Source organism: Alexandromys fortis, unplaced genomic scaffold (assembly GCF_014885135.2).
Source record: "Alexandromys fortis isolate MF-2015 unplaced genomic scaffold, M_Fortis_MF-2015_v1.1 scaffold_76, whole genome shotgun sequence".
In the NCBI taxonomy this organism is placed as follows: domain Eukaryota; kingdom Metazoa; phylum Chordata; class Mammalia; order Rodentia; family Cricetidae; genus Alexandromys; species Alexandromys fortis.
Window position 1 is genome coordinate 7,799,077 of NW_026067997.1, and position 5,599 is coordinate 7,804,675.

General features: G+C 43.8%; 1 long non-coding RNA gene across 2 annotated transcripts in view; it reads left to right on the plus strand.

The window, feature by feature from the left end:
- Positions 1–418: 418 nt before the first annotated feature.
- The window catches only part of LOC126512547 (uncharacterized), a 51,741-nt gene continuing 46,560 nt past the window's right edge, over positions 419–5,599 (plus strand). For both annotated transcript variants that reach the window (XR_007595080.1, XR_007595081.1), the window contains exons 1-2: positions 419–592; positions 4,164–4,267. This is a non-coding gene — a long non-coding RNA (uncharacterized lncRNA). The remainder of the gene's footprint in view (positions 593–4,163; positions 4,268–5,599) is intronic.

Sequence of the window (5,599 nt, forward strand, 5' to 3'; positions counted from 1 at the left end):
GAAGATGACAAACCAGGAGAGCAAATTTGAAGTCTGTCCAGAGGCTTGAATTTGGTAGGAACAAACTGATAAATAAAAATGCTAAGAATTATATTGATCTGCTTGAAAACTCACTAATTTTTAGAGAGAGAGAGAAAAAAACTAGCCTATAAGTCTAACCACAAATTTTGTCCCTTAATTACTCTTGAATTAAATGTTGAGTCTACATTTCTACTTTGCCCCTTAAGAGGGAAAAAAAGACACGAATAAAGAGATAAATGTCACATACAGAATGACATTGTAGGATCCTGCCAAAATCAACATATCCATGAGATGGTCTGAGCTTGTGTTTCCACTGACCCTTGTCCCGCTCACCTTTGACAAGGGGCTACCCGTCCTCCACTGAGATTAGGACAGAGTGCAGAGCAAAGGGCAGACTTAGTGGCAGAAAGGGACACATTTGGCTCCATTACTAAACCCTCTGCCTGCCACCCTCCTACCAGACTTCCTGCTTAATCTTTATTTAAGTCCTTTGAACAAATGTCCAACAAGGCAAAGATGCCAGCTGGATACAGGATGGAAACTGTGTTGGGGAGGGACAGCTTGTCTCCAGGTAAGAATCTTGTTGAGTCACCCTGCTTCTCTACACCAGACCTGTGGGGTTTGGATGAGAAAGAACATAGCAGGTTGGGAAGAGGGCGGATGCCGGAACAGAGCAGGTGGGCGTGTACCCCGACTCTGCCATGTTCACTTTATATCTAAATGAATTACTTAACTTTTCTGACTTCACTCATCATCTCTAACGGAGGATAATCTCAAAGAGTTATTAGTAATATTATCTGGCCCAGGTGAAAGGCTCAAGACACTGACTGACCTATCGGGTGTGTACTAATTGTTGCCGTTAGAAGATGGTAGATGCAGAAGTCGGGTGGAAGAGGAGATGTACACATTTTCACCTTTAACTGGAGCAATCCTGCAGTGTCCCAGGTCAAGCACCATGGCTCTGGATGGGCTTAAAGCCTTATACTCTACGTAGAATGGTCCCAATGTCACCTAGAAACACTTTTCTTGATTCCTTGCCACAATGTGACCAGATTGGGCATGATTCAGACCCAAGAATTTACCAGGAATGGTTCTCACCAACCCTCGTCTGACCTTTGCTAACAGACTCTTGTCTCAAATGGCAGTGTGGGAGCCAACCAATTGCATCTACCTTGAGCTCCTTTAAAGTACGCAGACCTGATTTCCGTCTGGAGAACTGGCACTCTTGCATAGGGGCCAACCCCTTATCACAGATCATCTTGAGGTCCAGAGATAGATGTGGCCAACTCAAGACTGGGCAAGAGAGGAAGGAACGGCACTTAGGTGAAATAGTATGTCTGTCTGAGCGTTCCTATGCGAGCCTCATCTACCATCCAGAGGCCAGATCCAGCCACTAAGGTACTAACAGACTACAATCCTAGTTCTACATGCTTAATTCTCCACAGAAGAGGATCCTGGTGACATTTTCTGACAAAGAGTATAGTTTTTCAAATTTTCCCTTAATGGCTGTGTGTTATTCCTATCTGCATTGTCAACTAAAGCTTTCCCCCTAAGACCTTCATGGAAAAAGAAATGTGATCTCAAATCCAGAATACTAATGGCTAGTATGGACCAGTGAGTAAGACACAGTAATTGTCACTAAATTGTCTTAATAGAGCATAGATTTTGACAAAATTGTGACTGGCAGATGGTTCAGTGCAAAGTATAACATGATCCTCATGGGGTCATTCCAGGGACACCAAGAAACTCATTATTTACCTTTAAACCTGACAAGAGAGGATGGGCTAAATATAACCCTTAAGGACTAGAGACATGGCTCAGTACTTTGGATCACTTCTTGCTCTTCCAGAGGACCTGACTTCAGTTCCCAGCACCCACTTTGAGCAGCTTACAACTGCTTGTAACTCTAGTTCCTGGGGGACCCAACATATCTATGCATACATACCCAATCTCATATATATATATAATTATATATATATAATTAAAAAATAAAAATAAATCTTAAAAGAAAACAAAATACTTGGTGGCAAAGGTTATGTGAGTTTGTGCCTGTTGTTTGTTGACTTGTTTGTTTGGGGTGTAAGTTGGGGATTTGCATAAAAGTCATAGGCTTTGCATTAGAGATGTCTTCCCCTCCGAGGATAGGGACAATAGAAAAGAATGGAAAATAGATCCAAATGCAAAGACCTAGGACTCACAACACAAGGCACTGAGCAGAGGAACTCTCCCTTTCCTTCTTAACTCCAGAGGGATGAAGTGGCTCTGGGCACATGAGTATAAAACTGCTATGGAAAATGTTCTTGTATACTGTAAAGATTTGTCACTCATATTGGTTTAATAAAATGCTAATTGGCCAGTAGCCAGGCAGGAAGTATAGGCGAGACAATCAGACTAGGAGAATTCTGGGAAGAGGAAAGGAAGAGACATAGTTGTTATCCAGAATCAGAGGAAGCAAGATGAGAATGCCTTTCTGAGAAAATGTACCAAGTCACATGACTGAACATAAACAAGAGTTATAGGTAATTTAAGTTGTATGAGCAAGTTAATAATAAACCTCAGCTAAAAGGCAAAACAGTTTACAAATAATATAAGCCTTTGTGTGTTTCTTTGGGACTGAATGCCTGAGGGACCAGGCAGGACAGAAAGTTCCATCTACAACCTCAATGCCTAACCCCAACTCCATTTCTAGATACCTATGGAATTTTGAAAAGGTATGTTAACCTTTCTGAGGTTCATTCTTATCTACAAAAATGCAGATTCTTCTCACCCCACAGTTAGCTGGAAACAATCAAACAGTATAATTTATATACAAGTGCTCCATAAACTTTTAATGTGCCATCATATTTATTCTGGAAGTGATCACAAAGTGTCACCCCAAATGCTGATGGATTTGGATTGAGGGCATGTGGGGAGAAGCGACAAACACAGGGAAGAACTTCCCTTATCTGCATGGAGGAGACAGATCTTCAGAATGGAGCTGGATGGGCATGAGCCCATTCTGGGAATGTCATCAGAAGATAAACTCAGGCAGTAGGAAATAAAACATGGAAGTTGATATCATGTCCATGCAGACTATGGCATCACTTGCTGTTTTTAAGCTTCATTCATTTCCCCCACAGATCACTTAATTTCCTATTGGTTTGTCTATATCCTTCCTGCTTTCTCTCCTGTTAAGACGGAACTTGAGCCTCTAGATCATAGGGCCTTGAGGTCTTCACTTTTCTCTCCTATGACAACCCTATACCCATATTATAGTAACACACCTTCTATCCTGTTAATATGTTTGCTGTTGGTGTACCCCATAGACTCAGCTATAGTGCCCTCAAATGACTGAAGGAAAAGCTTCCATCCACACAGTTCCTGTTATGGAAAAGTCCACTATCTAATAAGCCTAATGCGCAGGTCCTATTCCACAACAGATGATAAAGATCTTGAGGCATAGCTTTTGCTATTTCTAATTTACCCCTAATACAATGTCACACTCATAGGAAAGGTTCCGAGACTGGTGCTAGCCAACACTGATCATTTTCTCATATATGACACCCTTTATCTTCCCAAAGAACTCTTTCTGCTATTGTAAATTTCAGCCCAGATCTTTGTAATTGGGAATACTTCCCTATACAGCAAATATTTCACAAGACATGTCAGCATGAATAACCATCTCTATTCATCTGCTCTCATTTTCTGCAATCAGTAGGAGTGATGCCTTGGAAGACACGGCTATATGAGCTAGAATGAATAGTCAAGAGAGGAGAGGGCAAGAAAGAGGAGCAGGGGAAATAAGTAGGGGAGACAGAGTCAGGGACACACAGACAGGAGCTCAGGTGTGCCAGGGAGAGGAAAGAGGCCCTCAGCTGAGAAACATTTTCAAGCATTTGCTTCTAACAGAGAACATTTTCCCTCCCCTAGAACACAGGGCTGGCATTGTTGCCCTTAGAGTGTATAGATTTCAGAATATCAGTCCCCACTTGCTTAGATAAATGGGGAATCATAGAGTAGGGACTCTACCTGGCTATAGAAAACCTTTAATTCTGTTATGGTGTTGGGAGGAGTCAGGACCTCTGACCACCAGGGCTGGGTTTCTTGCTCAAGGAGCAAAGCATAAATCATTGTGTAACCTAGCCATGGTTAATGTGTTTCAGCTGGATCCTGCCTTGAATTCAGAAGTTCTTTGAAGAAAAGCTTACAGGGTATATTTCACCACCAGGCACTGACTGCAGAGAGCTCTTGGCAACTGCGGTGATGGGTGAGTCACCAGCGTGGTTTCCAGTGGGTTCCTCCACTCGGGGAACAGCAGCGGTGGCATCAGCACACCTCTATTTTTGGCAGGTCATGTTTGGTGTCAGGGTTTCCTGTCGTGTGCCTTGAGCTCTTAGTCCTTCTTGACATGCGCTCTTCTCAGCGTTGGGCCTGTCAAAAATACCTCAGCAATACCAACAACCAATGGTGTTAGAAATGGGGTTAGAACATTTCAGGTTCTACTTGATGCCTTTCTTAGCTGAGTTGCTAAAATCCTCTGCAGCGTATACTTGGACGAAACGCTGGCTGGGAGGCTTCATCCTGAGCACCACAGAGGCTCCATCCATGGTAGTTTCACTTTCTCTGCTCCCGCAGGGGACAGGATCATGCTTTTCTGTTCTCTTTCCTGCTAATGGCAGACGCAAAGTGGTGGGCTCTTGTGATTCAAAGGTTGGAACGAACATCGAACAGCAGCATCTGCTGGAGATGCAGGATCCTTAGCCTCACCCAACCTGCTGAGCTCAAATTTTAACATGACCCAGGGTGATGCGCATGAGAGGTGAAACTTAGTAATCACCAAGCTAAGCTACCACCAACCACACAGCTTCAGAAGGAGCAGCTGAAGTCCCACAAGCTTGAGTGGCCTGAGTGTTAACACTATGCTCCCACTCTTCTGGGCCAGAGAAAAGAAAGGCTCTCTTATATCAGCTCCTCCCCCTGTCCTGCCACTCACTCAAACAATTTGGCCTGAGATGCTTGCCTGACATTCCATTGTATGCCCGACTTCCTACCAGGTGCCCGGACTTCCAGCAGGCTCTGGGCGAGAACACATGGGATACAGTTTGGACTTACTGAGTCATCACAGATCTTACAAGTCATGTCCTTATTTAAATGACACGCCTACAGATGGGTGCTTAAAGTGGTATCAACTCTTGTTCAGAAAAGGTGAAGGAGGGTGCAAGAAAAAGTAAAAGGATGTAAGCCTGGGAACCCGAATTGGAAGGGGCGGGGACGTCGCCATGGAAGGCTGCCTCTCCTTTCTAAACAATGAGGATTTCATTGCTTTTCCCATTTCAGTTGCGTTTTATTTGTAGGGCGTTATTCTCATTTTCTCGATTGTCTTCCCAATCCTCATTCTGCTTATGAGATGCTTTCTTGTTCATTCCCAGAGCTCAGCAAGCATCACTGGGGGTGAGGGTGGGGCTAGAGGGGTGGCGGGCATTGAGCTGGACACTGATGCCTTCACGTTCTCTGCAGGTAAAGGCAAAAAGAAGGCCTTGCTCTTGTTCAGATGAGCAAGTCTTCCAAATGTTAGCTCCCTCCCTATCTTGCAGGAAGA